General features: G+C 40.5%; 1 pseudogene; it reads left to right on the forward strand.

Moving 5' to 3' along the window:
- The first annotated feature begins 16,295 nt into the window (after positions 1 to 16,295).
- On the forward strand, positions 16,296 to 17,266 carry LOC102397001 (annotated as a pseudogene).
- Positions 17,267 to 24,396: the final 7,130 nt, after the last annotated feature.

Raw genomic sequence — 24,396 nt, forward strand, 5'->3', positions numbered from 1 at the left:
GGCCTGATGTGGGACACGGGGGTGCTTGTTACAGAAATGTCCTCCTAGAGACTGGGGTGTACAACCAGGTCTGGAAAGTGCTATTAATAATACAGCTACCCCAGTGCAATCTCTCTAAGAGAAGGCTATTACATAAATCCTACAAATACGCTAGCTCTCCAGGCTCTTAACAAAATAGAGCCATGTTATAGGTTGATGAGACTGGCAAGAAGGATAAACTCTATTGCTCTATTCTGTTGCTCTCTTTGGCCTTAACAGAATAATGGAAGCAATGGAAATGGTTAAAGCTATACAGTCAAGAGATGGTCAAAGCTTGGCCTGAGGATTTGTCAAAGATGAAACTACAAGAGCACTTGAAGACAGCAGAATAGCATCCCATCTCCACTCTGCAGCAGACACTATGGAGAGTGGCTGAAAGCATCGGCTCTGGAGTTCAATTCCTGAGCTTGAATGCAGGCTTTTTCACTTAGCTATTTGACCTTGGCCAAGTTATTGAATCAGGAAATACAGGGATCACAGGAAAGCTTCCACTGGAGACCTTCAGCCACCTGAAGGTGGCACCACAGTGGGAACTCCCGGGAGGACCCCAGAAGGCAAAGGAAGCCACCATGGATAAGCCCAGATGCCCCTGGAGTGAACAATGTTGCTCCCTTCATGCCCCTTCCAAAACTCATGGAAATGTCTACCATTTACCAGAAGTGAATCAAGAAACATATTAGAGGGACTTCCCTAGTGGTCCAGTGGTTAAGAATCCACCTTCCAATGCAGGGGACACAGTTTGCATTCCTGGTTGGGGAAGTAAGATCCCACATGCCATGGAGCAACTAAACCAGTGTGCTGCAACTAGAGAGAAGCAACAAAAGATTCTGAGTGTAGCAGTTAAGACCCAACACAGCCAAATAAATAAGTAAATATAAAAAAAAAAAAGAAGAAGAAGAAAAGAAGCATGTTGGAGAGAGATTCTGAAAACCCAAGTCCTTCCTTGCAGGAGGAGAATGCTTAAGGGAACATGGGTGAAGCTGAGTTAACACACAACCCAGTATACCCATGTCTATCTCCCGTGTTTCAGTGTCTTCTCACATTGCTCGATTATCCACCGTGTTCCTTCTTGCTGGTTCTTCCCAGGCTATCAGGAGACCAGAATTTGCCAGTCAGGTGTTCGCACATTGCCTACCACAAATAGAATGCCACAAAGGTCTGGCAAGAATTCAGCTGAAAGCGAGAGATAACATACACACTGTTTTATAAGGGCTTACTACCTGATTTCTGTGAAGATGACCTGATTTCTCTTAGGGTTCCTGGGCACAAGTTAATTTTCTGAGCTAACTTACACTATGTGTAAGTTACTCTTCTCAGGCAAAGAGAAGTCAATTTTGAGAAAATTGTTATAGCAACAATGTCTTGGACCACTTGAAATATGTGTCTGTGGTTCCTTGACCATGTGTAATTGGTGCTAACTTTAACTCACTCCTCTACGCCCTACATACCCTAGCCTCCTGCGTTCAAGGCAGACGCTTTAACCTCTGAGCCACCAGGGAAGCCCTACCCTAGCCTATTATTACACAAACATTAATACACACCTAAGCAGTCATATTTGGAAATGAAACATACATTATTACATCATTATTCCATGTGGTTAATTAAAGTCCAGATTCTGGAGCTTCCCTGGTGGCTCAGTAATAAACAATCAGCCTGCCAGTGCAGGGTTCATGGGTTCAATGCAGGAAGATCCCACATGCTTTGGAACAACTAAGCCTGTGCACTGCAGCCATTGAGCCTGTGCTCTAGAGCCCGGGAGTTACAACTATGAAGCACATGCACCCTAAAGTCAGTGCTCTGAAACAAGAGAAGCCAGTGAAATGAGAAGCCCACACACCACAACTAAAGAGTAGCCCTTGCTCACCACAACGGGAGAAAATCCCAAACAGCAAAGAAGACCCAGCACAGCCAAAAATAAATAAATAAAATTAATTATTTTTAAGGTTTTTTTTTTTAATAAAAAAAAAAGTTCAGATCCTGATTTGTGTGTTTGTATGTGTTGGGCCTGGGAGGAGTGCATTGAAAATAAGTGAAAGTATTAGTCATTCAGTCCTCTCTGACTCTTTGTGACCCCATGGACTGTAGCCCACCAGGCTCCTGTGTGCATGGAATTTCCCAGGCAAGAATACTGGAGTGGGTAGCCATTCTCTTCTCCAGGGGATATTCCCTGACCCAGGGATCAAACCTGGGTCCCCTGCATTGCAGGCAGATTCTGTACCATCTGAGTCATCAGGGAAGCGGGGAGTGGGAGAGGTACATTATCCATATCCTAAAATAAAATGGAGTTTTAGGTTTCCCCACTACCTGAAAGTATTAGAGTCTTCCTATGAAAGCTTTCCTAAGTCGAAATGGTGTAAAGTAAAGAAGCAATTACCTTAGAACACATCTAGCTAATGGATGAGCAAAATAAATTGAGATAAAGTACGGATGCTCACAGACACAGTTCAAAGCTATGATGCTATGGCTTGATGCTGAGATGTTGTGTGTATTTCTTTGGGAAGGAGCTTGGCCAAGCCACTCAAAGCTACTAGACCCAAGATGCTTCTGTAACAACTCTCTGCAAAACAAATGATGATTGCTATTTTCACTTTCTGCCTTTTTTTTGAAAGTGGAATTCCTCTTTGGATTTAGCTAATGTATTTGGTCATTAGCAAAAACAGAGACTGATACAGGTCTTCCCTAAAAGCAAAAAGGTGTAAAGCAAACTTTTTTTCTTCGGTAACTAATAATTATCAAAGATTATAATTGTACAATATTGTTAGGTATCCATGTGACTACATTGATATCCCATGCCTTTTGGAAGATGATCACTGGGCTTGCTGACATAATGAAAGCGAAAGTGTTAGTCACTCAGTTATGTCCGATTCTTTGTGATGCCATGAACTGTAGGTCCATTTCCTTCTCCAGAGGATCTTCCCCACCCAGGGATCGAGAACGGATCTCCTGCATTGCAGGCAGATTCTTTACCGTTGGAGCCACCAAGGAAGCCCCTGCTGACATACAGTGCTATGTAAATACATTTTAGAAATACATTCAGGAACTTATAAAGCCATGTTCAATTTCTACTTAGGTAGTTAGTTGGCAATTAAGTCCTAGTGGGAAATAAATTCCCTATAGATATTTTAGAGTATAGACACCACAAATAGATAAACCAAAACATATCACTATTAAAAAGAGTTTCAAATGCACAGTCATCTTTCAGTTTCCTCGGGGGACTGGAGCCAGAATCTCCCTGGATACCAGAAACTTTGAGTACTCGAGTCCACTGTATAAAATGGCTAGTACAGTCGGTTTTCCATGCCATGCATAAGCAGAATTCACAAATATGGAAAGCTGACTGTACTCATGAACCTAAATGCACAAAGTGCCCATGTGAAAAAATGCTAAGATATATTTCTTTCTAAACTTTTCCTCTAAATATTGGAAAAACAGAAGGCACTTCTAGAGCCATGTACATGTGGATCCTGGGCACTAAAACTACTAAAAAAATTTATAATGTCATATGAGATGCTTCAAAGTGCTGCTGCTGCTGCTGCTGCTAAGTCGCTTCAGTCGTGTCTGACTCTGTGCGACCCCATAGATGGCAGCCCACCAGGCTCCCCCGTCCCTGGGATTCTCCAAGCAAGAATACTGGAGTGGGTTGCCATTTCCTTCTCCAGTGCATGAAAGTGAAAAGTGAAAGTGAAGTCATTCAGTCATGTCTGACCCTTCGAGACTCCATGGACTGCAGCCTACCAGGCTCCTCCATCCATGGGATTTTCCAGGCAAGAGTACTGGAGTGGCTACATCTAATTAAAAACATTTAAGGAATTTAAAATGATTCAAAGGCTGCATAATGAAGCAATAATAGAGGACACACCTCTCCTGAAAAATTAGCTAGTAAGAGGAGGATTCAGAAGATATAATTCTTACTTGTGAGCAACAGAGTGTATATGCTAATTTTTAAATGTTTAACTTTTTAAAATAAGAAAAATTGCAGCACTCTTCAATCAACTTACGAAATACTTCTTCTTTGCATTTAATCATTGCTTGCTTCAAGGAGATTGGCAATGACATTTTCTTTGGTCAAGTTGTTCTTGTTTCCATCCCAAAGGTTAAACTTTATTAAATCACTTGAGAGGTATAATTATACTCTTTTCAAATTTGCTTTCTCCCCCTATATTCTTACAGATGTAGTGAGGTTATGCAACTTGGCATATATAATATTATCAAATTTTACTTCAAAAATAGTCAAATATTGAATCTTATAAGTAAAATCATTTCTATGATACAGTATTTCAATTTTGAATAAATTCCTTTTTATTTCTCCATCAACTGGGGCAATGGCTATTACACAGCAATGAACAAAATTTACATTTTTTCAAAACCAAAAAGGAATCTCTAATACTTCCTTAATAAAAATAATCAAATGGGTTTTGTTTTTATCAACCTTAGGAAATTAATCAATGCTCCTGGCTCTTAGCTGAATATTTCTAAAATTCATTCATGATCCAATTATTCATTGAAAAATTAAGGCAAAGTGAGGGCCATTTGATGATAGAGGTTATATAGTTATAATCATTGGGCTTGTTCAATATGTGTTATTCAATTTAGAAAGCAAAGAAAGAAAACAGTACAGCCCAGGAGTTCATGATGAATGGGGAAGCCTGGCATGCTGCAGTCCATGGGGTCGCAAAGAGTCAGGCACAAGTGAATGACTGAACTGAACCAGAAGGTGCAGGAAAAGAAAAACACTAAGAAGAGAATATTTTTAATCTCCATAAGTAGACCCCTATATATCTCAAACACGCTTTCATCGAAGACCCATTAGAGATAATACTTCTGTATTGAAGTATTTATCACCAAAACTTGTGATTTATGGGCATTAGCCAAGCATCCTGTATAAGAACTCGCTCTCTTATTTTTCATGGAAAGAAAGAAAGAAAGTTGCTCAGTCGTGTCCAACTCTGCAACCCCATGGACTGTAGCCTGCCAGGCTCTTCTGTCCATGGAATTTTCCAGGCAAGAATACTGGGGTGGGTTGCCATTTTCTTCTCCAGGAGATCTTCCCAACCCAGGGATTGAAACCAGCTCTCCCGCATTGTAGGCAGACACTTTACCATCTGAGCCAATAAGTACACAGTAATTAAGTGAACATCTAAACTTAGCCTAAACTAAGGAAAAATAAGAGTGCCTTCCCTTTGAAATCCCTCAACCACCTTTTTGAAAGTCTTTTCACACACATGGCCCTACCTCCTTCTTCCCTTGTTTCATTTCTGCTTTGCCCGTTCTGGCATCGTCTCGCTACTTCGCACCAGCTATGTGTGTTGCATATGACACCTTCTTGTGTTCCCTGGTTTACTGTTGAGAATTTCAGGTGAACACATGTTGCTCAGATGTTCGGTTCCTTTCTGTCTTAATCACCTCTCATTCAAACCTTAGTAGCAAGGGAATTCATTTCAACTAACATGAAACTACAAAATCACATTGATAAAACTGGATCTTCTGAACTTCTCTGCATTTCTAGGAGGAAAAATATGGATATACCTTAAATTAGAAAGTCCGCACATCCAATCCACTAACCAGAATCATGTCAATTATCTCCAACACCATATTAAGTTTGTAAAGTCAATATCAATAAATATAAGAAATAAGCAAGTCTTCAAATATTTTGAGGAAGTCAGAAATCTCAAGGAAATTATCCATCCAGTTATACTCCTAGACTGCAGCTATAAATCTGCATAATGTTAGATGCATTTCCAAATTAATTCTAAATCTAATCAATTAATTATTAACTGGTTCTTACTAAACTAATTATCAAATCTAAATTAAAATTATAATTTGATTATTCATTAATAATTAATTATTGATTGATTATTAATTTCTGATAAATTCTAAATTAAGAAGCCCTAAATTAATCCTACTCTCTCCTAACAAGCTAAGGTAATATTTGATACCCTCTTCCATCTTCCCCATACTAAGTAATCAAATTTCCTGAGAAAAGAACATAATTTCCTGTGACTAGACTCTAAGAATTTTCAGAGATTGGTAGTCAAGGACCAGAGTTGAAAGATACAGAAAGAACTTTCAGGAAAGTCACTGATTAGGAGGTGTGATGATATCCAGCAGAAGCAATATTCCTTTGTGTTGGATAGAAAGAGATCAGACCTCTAAAGCTAATTTAAGACAGGAAGAAGAGGCCTGCATAGCTTTTGGAAAATAAAAACATTAATTGTGTCCACTTCAGTGAAATGAAATCTAAGTAAAGTCTGATGTGAAGAATAATCTGGGGTGACTCTGGCAGCTTAAATCAACAAAGACCTCCAATCACTGGAGACAAGACATGTTTTAAGTGTTAAGTGAAAGGAATAAGGGTTGGAAAGTATCTTTTATCAGGAAATGTATGCTCAAGTTACACAAACCATGGACATGAGATTATTTTAGGAAAACCAAAATAAGGACAAGATAAAAGTGAAAAGAACAGGGGTTACCTAGAAAGGTTGGAGAACATAATGTTAGTTTAAACTTTCAGTTAGTTTAAACTCTTATGGAGTACACAGCAGCTGTAATCCATAAAAGTACTCATCTTTTAAAAAAGTACTCACTTTTCCCACATTAAAGAATGCGAATTTCTCTACTAAAGGACTGACTTTGTATGAAGGCAGATTTTGCTCTTTGAGGAGAACAATATTACTTGTTTATCTTGAAAAAGCTCAAAATAATGAGCAGAGAGATAACTTTCAGCTGTACCAAGCATGGTTTATTACAGTGCTTCAAGTGCAAGCTTTTAGTTGCTTATATTCAAAACCAAATCAAATGAATCTAGTAAAAATGACACGATGGGAAAAAAACTAAAATCTACCTAATAATGAGTACTCACACATGCGTGGTGCATGCTAAGTCACTTCAGTCATATCTGACTCTTTGCAACCCCATAGACTGTAGCCCACAGAATCATCTGTCCATGGGATTCTCCAGGCAAGAATACTGGAGTGGGTTGCCATTTCCTCTTCCAGGGGATCTTCCTGATCCAAGGACTGAATCCGTGTCCCTTATATCTCCTGCATTACCAAGCAGGTTTTTTCCCATTAGCGCTACCCAGCAAGTGCCAGTTGTGCTCAGGTATAATTAACTGCCATATAGCTAAGACAACTAAAGGCTAAATGAGATCAAGCCGTCCAATTAAAGTCATAACAGGCTCTGGAGAGACAAGTTTGCCCATTTGTTTATTTATATTAAGGTATAGTTAGCATGGTCCATATTTTAAAAACTATAAATGACTTTCTGCTAGGTTATTTTTATCTATCTTCTTATCTATCTATGCAGATTCATTTTAATCCAGGTATTTAGTTGCTAAGTGATATTACAGAAAGGGTGTGTGTGTGTGTGTGTGTGTGTGTAAGGAAGGCACTCAAATTAATGCCCTAAATGAGAGAATCTAAGAGAAAACTATACTTACTCTACTTACTTCCTTCTTCCAAAGATAGATTTGCCTTAAAGAGCCATATTTTTCTTCTTATACCTAATGCTGTTGCCTTCACTAGACAATTTATCAAAAACTTTAACAGAGTATAGTTGTAAATTTCACCCTTTCCATCTCTCAGAGTAATGTCTTATGTCCATTCACTCAGAGAAAAAATAACTTTATTTATCAGCTTCAACGTGTTTGAAGGCAAAGTAAGCTAAAATTTACCAAAATTGCTCTGATTTTGTGCCAGGAGAAAATCTGGGAAAAGCTAAATCAACTGGGACGTTTCAAGTTGAGAAGAGTAGTTGAGAAGATAGAAAATTATCTTTTTAAAACAGATATTAGATGCCACAGCTTTGTGGGTATTCTTCTGAGCTAATAATGACTTGAATCATAGGATATGGAATCTGAAAGGAAACTACTTGTTAGCAATTCCTACCACCCCCCACCTTTTTTGCAAGAGAGAAAATTGTGGTGTCTAAATCATCACCTAAACAAACACTTCTCCATTTTCAGAATTTAAAAAAAAAAAACAAAAACACTGTAATGCATGAGACAGTATCTTCACTGTGAACAAATGAGAAGTAATCCATAATATATTGGTTAAGCTGCTGACAACCCACTCGAGTATTCTTGCCTGGGAAATCCCAGGGACAGAGGAGCCTGGCTGGCTACAGTCCATGGGTTCACAAAGAGTTGAACAAGACTGAAGCAGCTTAGTACAAAGCTTCTGAAAGAAATAATACTAAGCAAGAGAAAAGCTAAATTTGATAGCCCGGGTTTCTCGTATGTGATTGCTGCTGCTAAGTCGCCTCAGTCGTGTCTGACTCTGTGCGACCCCATGGAGATGGTAGCCCACCAGGCTCCCCTGTCCCTGGGATTCTCCAGGCAAGAACACTGGAGTGGGTTGCCGTATGTGATTAAGTGTTAGTATTAGTTGCTCAGTACTGTCTGATTCTTTGTTACCTTATGGACTGTAGCCCACCAGGCTCCTCTGTCCGTGGGATTCTCCAGGCAATAATACTGGAGTGGGTGGCTATTCCCTTCTCCAGGGGATCTTTCTGACCCAGGGATCAACTGCTCCATTAATATTTAGTCTATTAAAATTAATTCCACGAGCATTAACAAGCTACTATGTGGGAAGGGTGTGGATGGTACCTGTTCTAAATATCTGATCTGTGAAGCTTATAGCTAAAGACACATTTTATAATAAAAACAAATAGGAATAGAAATACATGTGCTTATACTCAGTAAAAATTCCCCACAAGAGTTTTTTCTCATATTTGAATCCAAAATCCCTTTAAAAATCTGGTTTAATGTAACAGTTCCAAGAATACCACAAGCATGTTCATACTGGTAACTTTCTATCAGAAAGGATCAGAAAGAGAGAAGCCTGGTCTACAAAAGATCTGGAGCGGGGGAAAAGATGCATGTGTTATAATTCTTTGAAGCTGAGATAGAACAGTTCTTTATCTAAAGCTTCTAAGCAATGTGAATATCTTCAGTAAGTGAAAAGGCATTCTCCAAACTTTCATACTTAGAAATGCATCAATCAGTTTCAAGAACTAGAAAGTTAGACATTAAGGAAATTTCCAAGAGCTGGCTGTTTATGAGAACAAAGTGTTTTACAAACAGGGACATTAAACGCCTCTGCTAAAATTGAAAGGACACTATCTAAAACATACAGTCTATCACTGTGCTGAGTAATAATTACTCATTTATTTTTCTTGCTGGAAATACATCTGCAGGATTTAAATTCAAGGAAGCTGAATCCTCAGTAGAGCCATTTTGAGAAGAAGCCAGCACATACTAAACGATTCATAACCCTTTGTTGAGAATATGTCCTGTAGAGCTAGTGACACTCTTAAATAAAGACTTTTGATTTGCAGTAACTAGAGGCTTAGTGAAAGTGAAAGTGTTAGTCATTCAGTCATGTCTGACTCTTTGCAATCACATGGACTGTAGCCTGTCAGGCTACTCTGTCCATGGGATTCCCCAGGCAAGAACACAGGAGTGGGTTGCCATTCCCTTCTGCAGGGGATTTTCCTGACCCAGGGATTGAACCCAGGTGTCCCGCTTTGCAGACAGATTATCTACCATTTGAGCCACCAGGTCTTAGGTATTGGGCAAAATAATGGCCTACTGTGGCTTACTGAGTTTCTCTCCTAGAAATTTTGAGCAGACATTGAAAGTGTGGTGGTGATTATAACTCAAGTAAGAAGTTATGTAGGGAGGTTTTCTAATAATCAGCTTGTCACAGCCTTGCAGGTTCAGGCCATGGAGAGTTGAGGCACTAAATTTATTTTTTCTTCTTTCTATAACCACAATGAAAAAAGTAAAAGTGAAGTCATGTCTGACTCTTTTTTACCCCATGGACTGTAGCCTGGCAGGCTCCTCTGTCCATGGGGATTCTACAGGCAAGAATCCTGGAGGGGGTTGCCATTCCCTTCTTCAGGGGATTTTTCCTATCCAGGGATGGAACCCAGGTCTCCTGCATTGCAGGCAGATTCTTTACCATCTGAGCCACCAGGGAAGCGCTATAACCACAATACCCAGGCCAATTCTAACCAAAATAAAAACACTTACTCCTCATTCTATATCCAAATTTCTCCAACTTTCCCCAAAGGCCTTAACAGCCATTTTTGGCTCACAAATTGAGCCGTTGAGATGTGCCGTTGCTCCATCTCTAACAGGCAACCCCTGCAACCCTACCCTTCATTCCCTGCTTGAATTTTTTTTTTTTTTTTGGCTTTTCCAGAATATCATCCAGGTGGAATCATACATTATGTAGCCATTTCAGATGGGCTTCTTTCACTTACTAATATGCATTGAAGCTTCCTCCATGTTTTTCTTTCTCTTTTTTAAAATTTATTTATTATTTTTGGCTTCACTGGGTCTTCATTACAGTGTGTTGGCTTTTCTCTAGTTTCAGTGAGCGGGGTTACTCTCTATTGTGGTGCACAGGTTTCTCACTGCAGGAGCTTCTCTTGTTGCAGAGTGTAGGTTCTAGGGAGCATGGCTTTCAGTAGTTGGAATGCACAGGCTTAGTTCCCCTGCAACATGTGGGATCTTCCCAGACCAGGGATTGAACCCATGTCTTCTGCATTGGCAGGTGAATTTCTAACCACTGGACCATCAGGGAAGTCCTTGAATAATTGAAATTTTTATTATTGAGACCATTGGAGATTCACGTGCCACTTCTAAGAAACAATAGAGATAAACTTTGCCCAGTCTCCCCAGTGATAAGTAATATTTTACAATACCATAGGATTCTGTCCCACCCAGGATACTGACATCACTACAACTCACTGAGCTTATTCAGATTTTCCTAATTTGTATGCATATTTGTGTGCATGTGTTTAGTTCTACGCTTGTGTTCATTTTTGAATAATAAGTTTACCTATAATAAATGGAGTACTTGCTATCTGCCTGGCACTGTTCTAACTTCTTTATGTGTATAATCTTGTCTATTACTCGTGGATTAAGGACTATACTGGGCTGACCTAGTGGCTCGGATGGTAAAGCATCTGCCTGCAATGCAGGAGACCAGAGTTTGATCCCTGGGTTGGGAAGGTTCCCTGAAGAAGGAAATGGTTCACCACTCCAGTATTCTTTCCTGGACAATTCCCTGGACAGAGAAACCTGGCAGGCTACAGTCCACAGGGTCACAAAGAGTCGGACAGGACTGAGTGACTAACACTTTCACTTTTTACTTAGCCATGTTTTACAGATGAGAGAGTCTAAATAATGTGGCAGTGGCAAAGCAGGGCCAATTCACTTTACCACCAAGCCACATATCTCTCGTTACTACAGAGCCCCTTTCGGTTACAATGTTCAGCCCTGTAGAACCAGACCGTGTTCAGAGGGCATGAGGCCAGGAACATGCTTCTGAAATAGCTATAAAAGTCAATGTCAGTTGCACTCGCTGTCTGTGATGGCCCACACTGTGTCTGTAGAGTGTGCTTCTCTCTGACCTAAATAAATCCATTTCTTACCTATAGAAAAAAAAAGTCAATGTCTCTTACAGAGGATTTTTAGGACAGTGAAAATTATTCTATCTGTTACCCTAATGGTAAGTGTAAGAATTTATGCATCTGTCAAAACCCATAAAACTGTGGAACAGAAAAAGTGAACCCTAAGTGAAGCATGGGCTTTAGTAAATAATAATGTATCAATATTGGTTCATCAATTGTAATAAATATACCACACTATTGCAATATGTTATTAAAGAGGGAAGGAAGTGAATGGAAACTCTGTACCTTTGCTCAATTTTTCTGTAAACATAAACTAACTCTAAAATGCTCTATTAATTTACAAAATAGACTCAGAAATAGAAAACAAACTTATGGTTGCTGCTGTTCAGTCACCCAGTTGTGTCCGATTCAGGGACCCCATTGACTGAAGCACACCAGGACTCTCTGTCCCTCACCATCTCCTGAAGTTTGCTCAAGTTCATGTCCATTGCATCAGTGATGTTATCCAGCATCTTAGGGTTACCAGAAGGGAACGGGAAGGAGGAATAAATTAGGGGTCTGGGATTAAATTATACACACTACTAAACATAAAGTAGATAGCCAACAAGGACCTACTGTATAGTCTAGGGAACCATACTGAATATCTGTAATAAGCTGTGATGGAAAAGAATCTAAGAAAGAAATATATATATATATATATAAAACTTAATCACTTTGCTGTACACCTGAAACTAACACAAGATTGCAAATCAACTGCATTTAATTAAATTTTTAAAAATAATAATCTATTAATTTTTAAAAAGTTTTTAAAGAGTCAATGGCTCTTTCAGATGGACCTAATCACAAAGAAACTGAAAACGCTTTTATCTTTGGAAATCTCCAAACTGTGGTCACAGAGCATTTATATTTCGTGAGCTCTCTTGGCTTATCTGAAGTGGCAGGAAAAGAGTGACAAAAACTCAGGCACTTAGAGGGTGCCCTGGGGATCTGTGCAGCTTTTTCCCCTTCCACATCTTTCCCTGCATGGACCTCAGTGGCTGAGCAGAAGGAGGGCAGGCAGAGTAAAGTGTCTGTAATTCCCATCCATTCCTGAGCCCCGTGGAATCTGAACTTATGCTTACTGCATTGTCACTTGAACATTCAATCTTAACTGTCAAGATGTTCTTCAAGGCAGAGAAAGGACTTCAACATGGTATGCCAAAATCTCTTTTCCATACACTTTTTGGCAGCTACAAAAGAAAATGCTGCTCCTATTCTCAAAAATACTGTTTTTATGTTCCTGTGGAAATTCACGAAGGGAATATTATATTTAATCTTTACCACAAGAAGAAATACTTATTTCTGATGGAAATAATACTAGACATGGATATCATGGAAAATATTATATAAGCTTTTATATTGAGTGGGGAATCCACTTTGGACCTCTAGAATATTGTACACCCACCAATCAGGAGGATGGCCAATGACTACCCACTGTGCAATTTGTTCCTTTGACAAACACGCTGTGCTCCAGGCAAACTGTACCTCTACACATTATCATATAAAACCTGAGACACAGATTAATCTTAGCAGCTATTTGGAGGAAGATAACTGAACATACCTCACCCTCCTCCACCCCAAATCACAATCCAATATTAATTCATAATCTTTTTCATTGGCTTTGGTAATTGTACCCTTTGAAGACAGTCTATGAATATGCGTAGAGCCCTTAGGCACCTTAATTGCCATTTCATCCAATTAACAAGTTATTAAAAATGCTTTGTGTGAGTACCTCTTCCCTCTTCCTTTCATCAGCAAAGAGTGAGCATAGCCTGTATGGATGAAGGGCAGGAAGCAGTCACAGCAATGGCAGATAACAAAGGTATCAAAAACAAACAGCCAACTTTGTCCCATCTCACTTTTTTAAAAGTATCTTTTTTTTTTTTTTCAATTTTTAAAAATTTTTGGCTGCACCATATGGCATGTCGGATCTTAGTTCCCTGACGAGGGATCAAACCCACACTCCCTACATTGGAAACTCAGAGTCTTAACCACTAGATCACCATGGAAGTCCGTAAAAAATATTTATTTATTTGGCTGTACTGGCTTTTAATTGCGGCATGCAGTAATCTTACATCTTCATTGCAGCATGCAGGGTTTTTTGTTGTGACATGTGGGATCTAGTTCCCTGACCAGGTATTGAACCCAGGCTGCCTGCATTGGGAGCTTAGAGCCTTAATCTCTTGACCACCGGGGAAGTCCTCTCCCATCTCACTTTGTCATTTGACCCTCTAGGTTCAGGTTTTAATGATCAATTCTTCTCCTTTACTAGTTCTTAGGGGACTAGTCCAGAGAAGGCAATGGCACCCCACTCCAGTAGTCTTGCCTGGCAAATCCCATGGACGGAGGAGCCTGGTAGGCTGCAGTCCATAGGGTCGCTAGGAGTCGGACACGACTGAGCGACTTCACTTTCACTTTTTACTTTCATGCATTGGAGAAGGAAATGGCAACCCACTCCAGTGTTCTTGCCTGGAGAATCCCAGGGATGGGGGAGCCTGGTAGGCTGCCGTCTATGAGGTTGCACAGAGTCAGACATGACTGAAATGACTTAGCAGTAGCAGGGGACTAGTCATGAGATGTTCCTGAAGTTGCTAGAGTCATTTTTATGTAGAGTGTTATGGACAGGTTATTTTCAGAGCAAATGAGAAGCAGATCATACTTACAGCTAAATTGGCAGAGAGATCCATTTAATACTGCAATCAGCCTTTTCCTCACTCATCCATGGAAGGAAATGGGCATAGTTAACCTCAAGAAAAGGAACCTGACTTGAGAGAACAATCAAATAAATATATTTTAAGGGACTTCTATTTCCTATAACAACCAGGATGGCTATCAAGTTAACCTATGATAATGCTGCTGCTGCTGCTAAGTCACTTCAGTCGTGTCCAACTCTGCACGACCCCACAGACAGCAGCCCACCAGGCTCCCCCGTCCCTGGGATTCTCCAGGCAAGAACATTGGAGTGGGTTGCCATTTCCTTCTCCAATAACCTATGATAATGAACAACCCTCAAATCTACATGACTCCATCCAGGTTTATTTTTCTTCATGAAATGTGTCCAGCATGGGTCAGCAGAGTCTCCACTTCATTTAATCTCCCGGGTCCCAGGATGACTTCATGCTAATTCATGATCCCACCATCTCTGAGGCTTCCCTTGTAGCTCAGTCAATAAAGAATCTGCCTGTAGTGCAGGAGACCCAGGTTCAATCCCTGGGTTGGGAAGACCCCCTGGAGAAGGAAATGGCAACCCACTCCAGTATCCTTGCCTGGAAAATCCCATGGACAGAGGAGCCTGGTGGGCTGCAGTTCATGGGGTCTTGAAGAGTCGGGCACAACTGAGCAACTAACACTTACTTATTTACCATCTCTGAAGCAGGAGAAAGAAATGTGCAGTCGGTACCACCAATTAAATCCTTCTACTTGGAAGTGGCACATATCACTTCCACTCATATTTTATTGGCTGAAGTCAAGTCACCAGCCATACTTAACTTTAAGGGGACAGGAAATTGCAATCTTAACAAGGACTCAGAAGGAGGAAAATCAGAATATTTGTGAGTAATTATTACCATACTGCCTATTCCCTGTGACTGACTCAGGAGTTTAATGATACACTGTGGTTTGAGAATTTAGCATTGAGTGTGTGACTCTATGAAAGTGTACCCTGAAGGTCTATGATAAGATCTAGTGTCTTGTGGGAGAAAGCTATTTAACTAATAAGTTAGCTTTGTGGTCCCCAACTTGTTGTCACATTTGCTATAATTCAAGGAAGGTGATAAAAACTGTATCTCTTATAAGCATACTTAGTTGTCCCTTATGAGAACTTTCTATTGTTTTAGGAACTAAGAAAAGCTTTGTCTTCCATTGACGAGTTGGCATGTTTCCAGTTGGAAATTAATTAGAATCTGTGGACTCTGCAGAGAACTAGGTTATAAGGTTTGAATTAGCCCCAAGAGTTAACCTATTTTCTTATCTGCTTTTAACCTTGTTTCCTCCATTGTAATTAATTGTAAAACAATGGTATTATATTTGTCCTTTAGATAAACTACCTCCAGCCCTTTTATGAGAGATGGAGATTGAACAAAGAATTGCAAGTCAGGGTGTTGTGAGGCGGGGGGTGGGGGGAGGTGGGGAACTTGTCACTTTGTTAAAAACAATAGCTTTCCTGGTGGTGATGTTGTACTATAGTAATGGGCTTTCCAGGTGGTGCTAGGAGTAAAGATTCCTCCTGTCAAAGAAGGAGATGTAAGCAGACATGGGTTCAATCTTGGGTGGGGAAGATCCCCTGGAGGAGGGCATGGCAACCCACTCCAGCATTCTTGCATAGAGAATCCTTTGGACAGAGGAGCCTGGTGGGCTAATAGGGTTGCTAAGAGTCAGACACGACCAAAGTGACTAAGCACGCATGCACTATAGTAATGCAAGATATTGCTACTGGGGGCAACTGTGCAAAGGATATACAGGGTTCCTGGGAGTTATTTCTTAAAACTGCATGTCAATCTGTAATTATCTCAAAGTTAAAAGCTTTTTTAAAAAAAAAAATCTACAATAGCTTTCCAAAGATGCTGCTAGTGCAGGTGATTTAAGTTTTTTTAAAGGACTTGAAAATGTCAAGATTCTCTTTCAAACCAATAATGTAATGAAATTCCCAATTTACTGTGCAATAGGAATCATTGTGGCAATGACTTGAAACCACAGATAAGGGATATTTCCATGAATTACTTAAAAGAAAAGGCACAAGATTCATATATTTAAAAAGTGAGAAGCATCGCTGAAGTCTCCCCACCTCGACTGCTGTCATGTCAAAGTCAGAGTTTCCCAAAGAACTCAAACAGCTACAAAACTCTCCGTCAGACATCTGAGCTTTGAAACAACTGATGAGAGTCAGAGGAGCCATTTTGAGCAATGGGGAACGCTCACAGACTGTGTGGTGATGAGGGCTTCAAACATCAAGCACTCCAGAAGCTTCAGGCTTGTCACGTGTACCACGGTGGGGAAGGTGTGGATGCGCCCATGAAGGCGAGGCCATGCAAGGTGATGGAAGAGTTGTGGAGCACAAGGGCCATCTCAAGAGAAGATTCTCAAAGACCTGGTGCCCACTTAACTATGAAAAAAAGATTTTTATGGGTGGCACTAAAGAAGACACTGAAGAACATTACCTGAGAGATTATTTTGAACCATATGGGGAAACTGAAGTGTTTGAAATCATGACTGACTGAGGCAGTGGCAAAAAGAGAGGCCTTGTTTTTGCAACCTTTGATACCGTGACTCCGTAGACAAGACTGTCATTCAGAAATTCCACCCTGTGAATGGCCACAACTGTGAAGTAAGGAAAGCCCCATCCAAGCAAGAGATGGCTAGTGTTTCATCCAGCCAAAGAGGTGAAAGAGATTCTGGAAACTTTGGTGGTGGTTGTCAAGGTGCTTTCAGTGGGAATGACAACTTTGGTCATGGCGGAAACTTCAGTGGTGAAGGTGGCTTTGGTGGCGGCCATGATGATGATGGATATGGTGGCCGTGGGGACGGCTATAATGGATTTGGTGATGATGGAAGCAGTGTTCGAGGTGGCAGAATCTACAGTGATTTTGGCAATTACAACAATCAGTCTTCAAATTTTGGACCCACGACAGGAGGAAACTTCAGAGGATGAAGTTCAGGCCTTTGTAGCGGTTGAGGCCAGTACTCTGCCAACTCTTGAAACCAAGATGGCCATGGTGGTTCCAGCAGCAGCAGTAGCTGGGGCAGTGGCAGAGGCTTTAACTACTGCTAGGAGACAAAGCTTAGCAGGAGAGGAAAGCCGAGAAGGGAAGGGAAGCGACAGATCACAACAGATTTGTGAACTCAGCCAAGCAGAGTGGTGACGGGGCCTAGCTGCTACAAAGAAGACATGTTTTAGACAATACTCATGTGTATGGGCAAAAAACTTGAGGACGATACTTGTGACTAATTGTATAACAGCTTATTTTAGTTTCTGTTCTGTGGAAAGTGTAAAGCATTCCAACAAAGGGTTTCAATTTGGGTGTTTTTTTGTTGTTGTTGTTTTTTTTTTGGTGCACCCATGCTGTTGATTGCTAAATGTAATAGTCTGATCATGATGCTGAATAAATGTGTATTTTTTTCAATCTGCTGTGTAAAGTTAGTCCACTCTGAAGCCATTTTGGTAAATTACCCCCAGTGTGAAGTTAGAATTCCTTCAGAGTAATGCCAGTTTCCATTTGAAATTTATTTACAACCTGCTTTGATGGAGAAGCTGTTGTCTTCAGAACCTTGGTGTAGTTGAACTGACAGTTATGTGTTGTGACCTGGAGTTCACTGTTAGAAGGGTCACTCATGAAAAGTCATGGAGTTTCTGTTTTTTTGTTTGGTCATTAATGATTGTTGATGATATATCTAAATTGAGTAGATATGTATGTAATATATCTAAATTGAGTTATGGTACCAGATAAAGTTATAGATGGGAATGAAGCTTCTTTTATTGATTACCCATGATCATCCATTATTATGGGTAATCAATAAAAGATTTAATACCCTCTTGAAAAAAAAAAGTGAGTACTCTCTGCCTTCTTTCCTTTCTCTCTTCTCCCTCTGCTCTCTGTCCCCTTACTTCCTTTTCTCCTTCCCTCTCTTTCTCCCTTCCTCCCTTCTTTCTTTGTTTCTTTCTTTCTTCTTTCTTACATTTTTCCTTTTGAAACACAATTAATCCCTCCTTTTGCTAAAAACTATGGTAAGCAGTTTATAAAGAAGACAGAAAATGTGTCTGCCCACATAGTGCTTATAATTTAAAAGAGGAGACAGTAAAATTGTAGTTGTGATGCATGCTTAGAGTAAAACTAAGAGAGGGCTGAGATGCGGTAAGAGGAGTGAGGAGCTGCTCTAGACAAGGTCATCATCTGAGAAGAGGAAGGAGAGAGAGAGAGAGATTTGCATATTTTTGAGAATCCTTAAAGGTGACCAGTTTGGCTGGAAGATGGTTGGCAAGGAAAAGGCAAAGATTATCTTGGAAACATTGTGGGCAAAGCAAAAGTGTAGTAACTCCAAGCATTGTTATAGGTGACTGTCAGCTCAGACTGACATAATTACTGATATTTGTTCTAAATTAAACAAGTTCATTGTTGAACCAATGGAACTTTAAGTAGTCATTGTCTCTCTGATATACTGTTCGCATATTCTTCCATATTCATTTTCCAAAGAGAAAGCTAATGAACAAGAAGGGAAGTGATTACAAAGTGGGATAGAAAAGTTAGAATTAGTACTATTTAGAGAGCTCTAGGTATGTAAAGTCGGAGAAGGCAATGACACCCTACTCCAGTACTCTTGCCTGGAAAATCCCATGGATGGAGGAGTCTGGTGGGCTGCAGTCCATGGGGTTGCTAAAAGTCAGACACAACTGAGCGACTTCACTTTCACTTCTCACTTTCATGCATTGGAGAAGGAAATGGCACCCCACTCCAGTGTTCTTGCCTGGAGAATCCCAGGGACGGGGGAGCCTGGTGGGCTGCTGTCTATGGGGTTGCACAGAGTCGGACACGACTGAAGCGACTTAGCAGCAGCAGCAGCAGCAGGTATGTAAAGTACCAGCAATAAGGAAAGTCCTTTTGTTGACACACATAGGTCACAATGTAAATTTATTATGATTCTAGAGCCAGCTCTTTCCATGGGAATGGATATTCTGCTCCTAACATCTCATTCCATCTGCCCAACATTCTGCTAAACATATTTGTAATCTATTTATTTTAATATTAGAAATATAAGGCCTAAATCCCTTGCAAAGATAACACTATGGCTTAAATTTACATTAAAGACTAAAAGACTATTTTGGAGACAGGTTACCTCCAAGGTGTAGAGAAGGAATGGCAATAGATGAGAGGATATTAGGATATCAAGAGAACTAAACTTTTTTTTAGGGCATGTGGCATCTTAGCTCCCCAACCGGAGATCAAACCTACATCCCTTGCATTGGAGGCATGGAGTTTTAACCACTGGCCTACCAGGGAATTCTCAAGGACTAAAATTTCATGGTAACATCTTATTTATTAATATTGTGAGATGAGTACATGGATGATAAAGATATTAATCTTTATAATGTTTTGGATTTTTGTGTATATTTCTAAATATTTCTCTTTTTAAAAGTGATAATTGCTTTCTCTTTTTAAAAGTTTTTGTTTATTTATTATTATTTTATTTTTGGCTACACTGGGTCTTCATTGCTGTGCCTAACACCTTCTCTCGTTGCCTTGTGTGGGCTTCCCATTGTGGTGTCTTCTCTTGTTGCAGAGCATGGGCTTAGGATACATGAGCTTCAGTAGCTCTGTCACACAGACAGGCTTAGTTTACCTACAGCAGGTGGAATCTTCCCCGACCAGGGATCAAACCCATGTCCCCTGCATTGGCAGGTGGAGTCTTAACCACAGGACCATCAGGGAAGTCCAGATGATTACCTCCTGACTGTGTCCTAAGAGTAATCTTTAAGCAAGTTAGCTCTTAAAGTAGAAAAAGTAAAGGAGAGGGGACAGATGGAAAGGGCTACGGGAAAGACTGAGTCTACTAATGAGAGATTTCTCAGACTTGAAGAAACTTAGACAGAGAAGAGATTTAAACAGTTGACTAAAGGAAGCCCTTCTTTTTAGAGCAGTTAGTCTGTTCACGGTCATGGGACCAGTTGGTGGAGCTAGTGGAAGAAACAGGGGGTCAGAGCTTCAAGCCAAGAACTCCTGACTTCAGGCTGTTGTCTAAGAATTGTACCACAACTGCCTGGGATTTCCTTTTTGTTTTATCACTGTTGTCACCAAATTTCATTTTAGTGACAAAAATACTATCTGGAAGTTAGAAGTAGGTTTGTTATTTAATGGCAAACTGGAGAAAGTATTTTAAACAAGGATGACAAGGAACCGTTTTGGTCCACAGTAGGGTTTCCCAGGTGGCTCACATGGAAAAGAATCTACCTGCAGTGAGGGAGACCTGGGTTCGATCCCTGGGTCAGAAAGATTCCCTGGAGAAGGCAATGGCAACCCACTCCAGTATTCTTGCCTGGATAATCCCATGGACAGAAGAGCCTGGCAGGCTACAGTCTATGAGGTCGCAAAGAGTGGGACATGACTGAGTGACTAACAATGCACAGTAGAGCAAGGAACACGTTTCTGGTAGGAGCCCAACCCAACTGACTTTGCCTCCCAGCGCGCTAGTCTCTGGTTCTGAAAACCTACCCCCTCAGAACTGGGGAAGGAAAACTCATTGGGATCACTTGGGGTCAGCACTGCATCTCCACTGCCCCCCAAGAATACTCGAGTTCCTCAGGTTATCAGACAACCAGCTGTCACTGGCAGAGAACTTACTTTGATATAAAAGGAAGAACTTAATCAGGTTAGTGTTCCAAGAAACTTCAGAACAGCTGCAACTTGGCTGAGAATCTTGTTTATCTTGTTTATCTCTTTAATTGTGCATATAAGCCCAGAGGCTCTCTGATGGCTCTAATATAAAGAATAAATAGTGTGTGGGAATCCAGTAATTAAGTCTCCTTTTGTTTCCTGTGTGGTAATTTTTATGGAGACCACCATGATAATTTTCTCTCATGAGGCTGAGACAGAAAGGAAGTGCCAGGAGAAAACTCAGAAGGAATGAACAACTCAGGAAGTGCATCAATTTCATAATCAAACCTGCACATGTTGGGTTTCAAACAGACTCAAGACTAGCTGGAGCACAGTGATATAAAATCACTTCAACTCCAGAACAAATGCTTTTGTTGATAAAACTGATCATGCCTTTCACATGAATCTTTTTCCGGAAACTCCCTGATGGTCTGATGGTTAGGACTCTGGGCTTTAACTGCTGAGGGCTTAGGTTCAATCCCTGGTGGGGAAACTAAGATCCCACAAGTGGTGTGATATGGCCAACAAACAAATAATAATATCAGAGGGAAGAAAGAGATACAATATAAACAAAATAAAGAATATCTATATAAAACCAACAGCAAATATTTTTAAAAAATAACCTAAACAAATGAAATCTTTTTCTAACCCCACAGTAGTTTCTCAGTAGTATGCACCTCTATTTGATGTTTACTGAGAAATGTTTTGATCACCATTTTCAAATGTGAACGAGCAAATGAATTATCGGGTTAAAATGCAGATTCTGATTCAGTAGACAGAGAATGAGATGGTTGGATGACATCACTGACTCAATGAACATGAGTTTGAGCAAACTCCAGGAGATAGCAAAGGACAGGGAAGCCTGGCATGCTGCAGTCCATGGGGTCACAAAGAGCCAGACACGACTGAGTGACTGAACAACAGCAACAAGATCTGAGATTCTGCATTTCAAGGGGATGGGCCTGAGATTCTGCTTTCTTTCTTTTTTTGGCCACACTGTGAGTCATATGTGAGATCTTAGTTCACCAACTAGGGATGAACCCATGCCCACTGCAGTGGAAGTGTGGCATCTTACCACTGGACTACCAGGAAAGTCCCAGATTCTGCATTTCTAGCAAGTGCCTAGGAGATGCCCATGGTGCTGGCCTAGGTTTTACATAAGCTCTAAACTCATCCAACAGTTACTGTTTTAGATTTTAAAAGACATTCTCTGAAAATAATAAATTAATCCAAACAACTGGAAACTAGGGTGAGTTTCAATGCTAAAGGCTCATGTCTCTTTGGGCCAAGAAGAAACTTTTGTGAGTTGAGATCAAGAGCAAGCTGGTAGACAAAAGCAGTGCCAGGCAAGATGCCACCTGATGGGGAAGTAAGGCTTATTTGGAATTATCTTGTCCATGGGTTATGGCAAACTCAGATCTCATCAATGTCGTTTTCAGAATGAATGGTTACAGTCTGGTTGATGGGATCCAGCAATAATCATAATGGAGCAAGAGGCAGTGATTTTGTTCCAAAGGTGTCAATCTGGATGGAAAATGGATCCACCTATGTCTCGATTGGAAGAGACAATGTACAGGCTTAAGAAGGTGGCTGAACCTCAGTCAGATGGGCTGTGGCTGTGAGCACAATGACTCCCACAAAGAACTGTACCAGCGTAGAAATCCAGTCAATCGGGAAGAGTGGACATGCATGTTGAGGGTTAGGGGAAAAGCACAGTTGGATCCAGGGGGTTATCCAAGAGACACCAAATGCTAGGATTAGGACAGCAAAGCTAATTTCATGCCCCTGAATTTCAGATGTTAAATGCTCTTTGAGACCTGTTTCCAATTAACTCACGAATTAGATGAGATTAAATTAATTGATGCTTTTGAACTGTGATGTTGGAGAAGACTCTTGAGAGTCCCTTGGACTGCAAGGAGATCAAACCAGTCAATCCTAAAGGAAATTAGTGCTGAATATTCATTGGAAGGACTGTTGCTGAAGTTGAAGCTCCAATACTTTGGCCACTTGATGAGAAGAACTGACATTTGAAAAGACCCTGCTGCTGGGAAAGATTGAAGGCAGGAGGAGAAGGGGGCAACAGAAGATGAGATGGTTGGATGGCATCACCAACTCGATGAACATGAGTTTGAGCAAGCCCTGGGAGTTGGTAATGGACAGGGAAGTGTGGCGTGCTGCAGTCCATGGGGTTGCAAAGAGTCGGACACCACTGAGCGACTCAACTGAACAGAAAATTAGATGAGACGTCTTCAATGCTTGAAGGTAAGTGGTGTTTCAAGAAAAAGCGGGAGCTGCCAGATATGGTATACCTCCTAGATGCTGAACACTACATAGAATGTTTAAGACCCACTACTTTTATATGATTAAAGAATTTTGCTCTGGGAAGATAAGAGAATGAGGAAGATGCAATTCTTTGAAGAGTTACTGGTCGAGTGGGAGTGGGAACTTTGACACAAGTAAGTTCTCATGATCACCTACATGAAAGGGGAGGGTTGAGAGCAGAGCTGTCTGTGGCCTTCATATGCTCAACTGAATAGTAGCTATTCAAATCAGTAATTATAGGACTTCCCTGGGGTCCAGTGGCTAAGACTCCGAGCTCCCAGTGCAGGGGACCCAGGTTCCATCCCTGATCAGGGAACGAGATCCCACATGCTGCAACTAAGAGTTTACATGCCCCAACTAAAGACCTGGTGCAGCCAAATAAATAAATGATAAAAACTAAGTGAATAAAAAAAATAAGTAAATTAAAAAAAAATCAGTGACTAGCAAGAAGAATAATTGTTGAGTTGAGTCAGGAGAATTACTGACATTAAAGAGAGGTTGCTTTGAACTAGGGTGGGGGAAAACTCGTGCAGAAAATGCAAACATTTATCTCGCGATTACAACAAAACCCAGGCCAAGAAAAATATTGTTTCTTTTCATAGGAAACATGAAATTACCTTTTCCTATGTGAAAAACCAAACTGGTGAGGAGTTCTTTTAGAAGTTCTCTGTCCCCATCACTTAACCTCATCCGGCTTCTTATTGCCTTTTAGATTGCCTTGTCAAATCTTACTGGAGAAGCAGACTCACTGATTCTCTTTACTCAGGAATTTACAAAGACTGTCTTGCAAAATATAGCTTTAATATATGGGGTATACTCCTACCTATCTTGGTAAATAAAAGTTCAAACGACTACAAAGATGATTCCTAAATTGAGCGTGGTAGTGAAAGCATCCGTAAGTATGGGGTTGAGGCTGGTTGTCATGCTGTGTAAGGTCAGCAGGGTCCAGGTGACTCCGTGATGTTCATCATAGCCTAGTGAATCTGTGAAACTGATTTTTATCATCAGGGTGGTTGTTTACCTGACAAAATAACCCCATCACTTAATTATACCAAAAATGGAGTTCTTACCATCTACTTTTGGCCACACTGTATTCTCAGGGCATTGATTCAGGTCAAAACCACTAAGGTAACAGTATTTTATGGGGTATTTAATGACCCACCACTAAAAAAATAGTTTCCTCACTGACGCCTGAGATTTCATTGGTGATGTC

This window comes from Bubalus bubalis, chromosome 4 (genome assembly GCF_019923935.1).
Source record: "Bubalus bubalis isolate 160015118507 breed Murrah chromosome 4, NDDB_SH_1, whole genome shotgun sequence".
In the NCBI taxonomy this organism is placed as follows: Eukaryota; Metazoa; Chordata; class Mammalia; order Artiodactyla; family Bovidae; genus Bubalus; species Bubalus bubalis.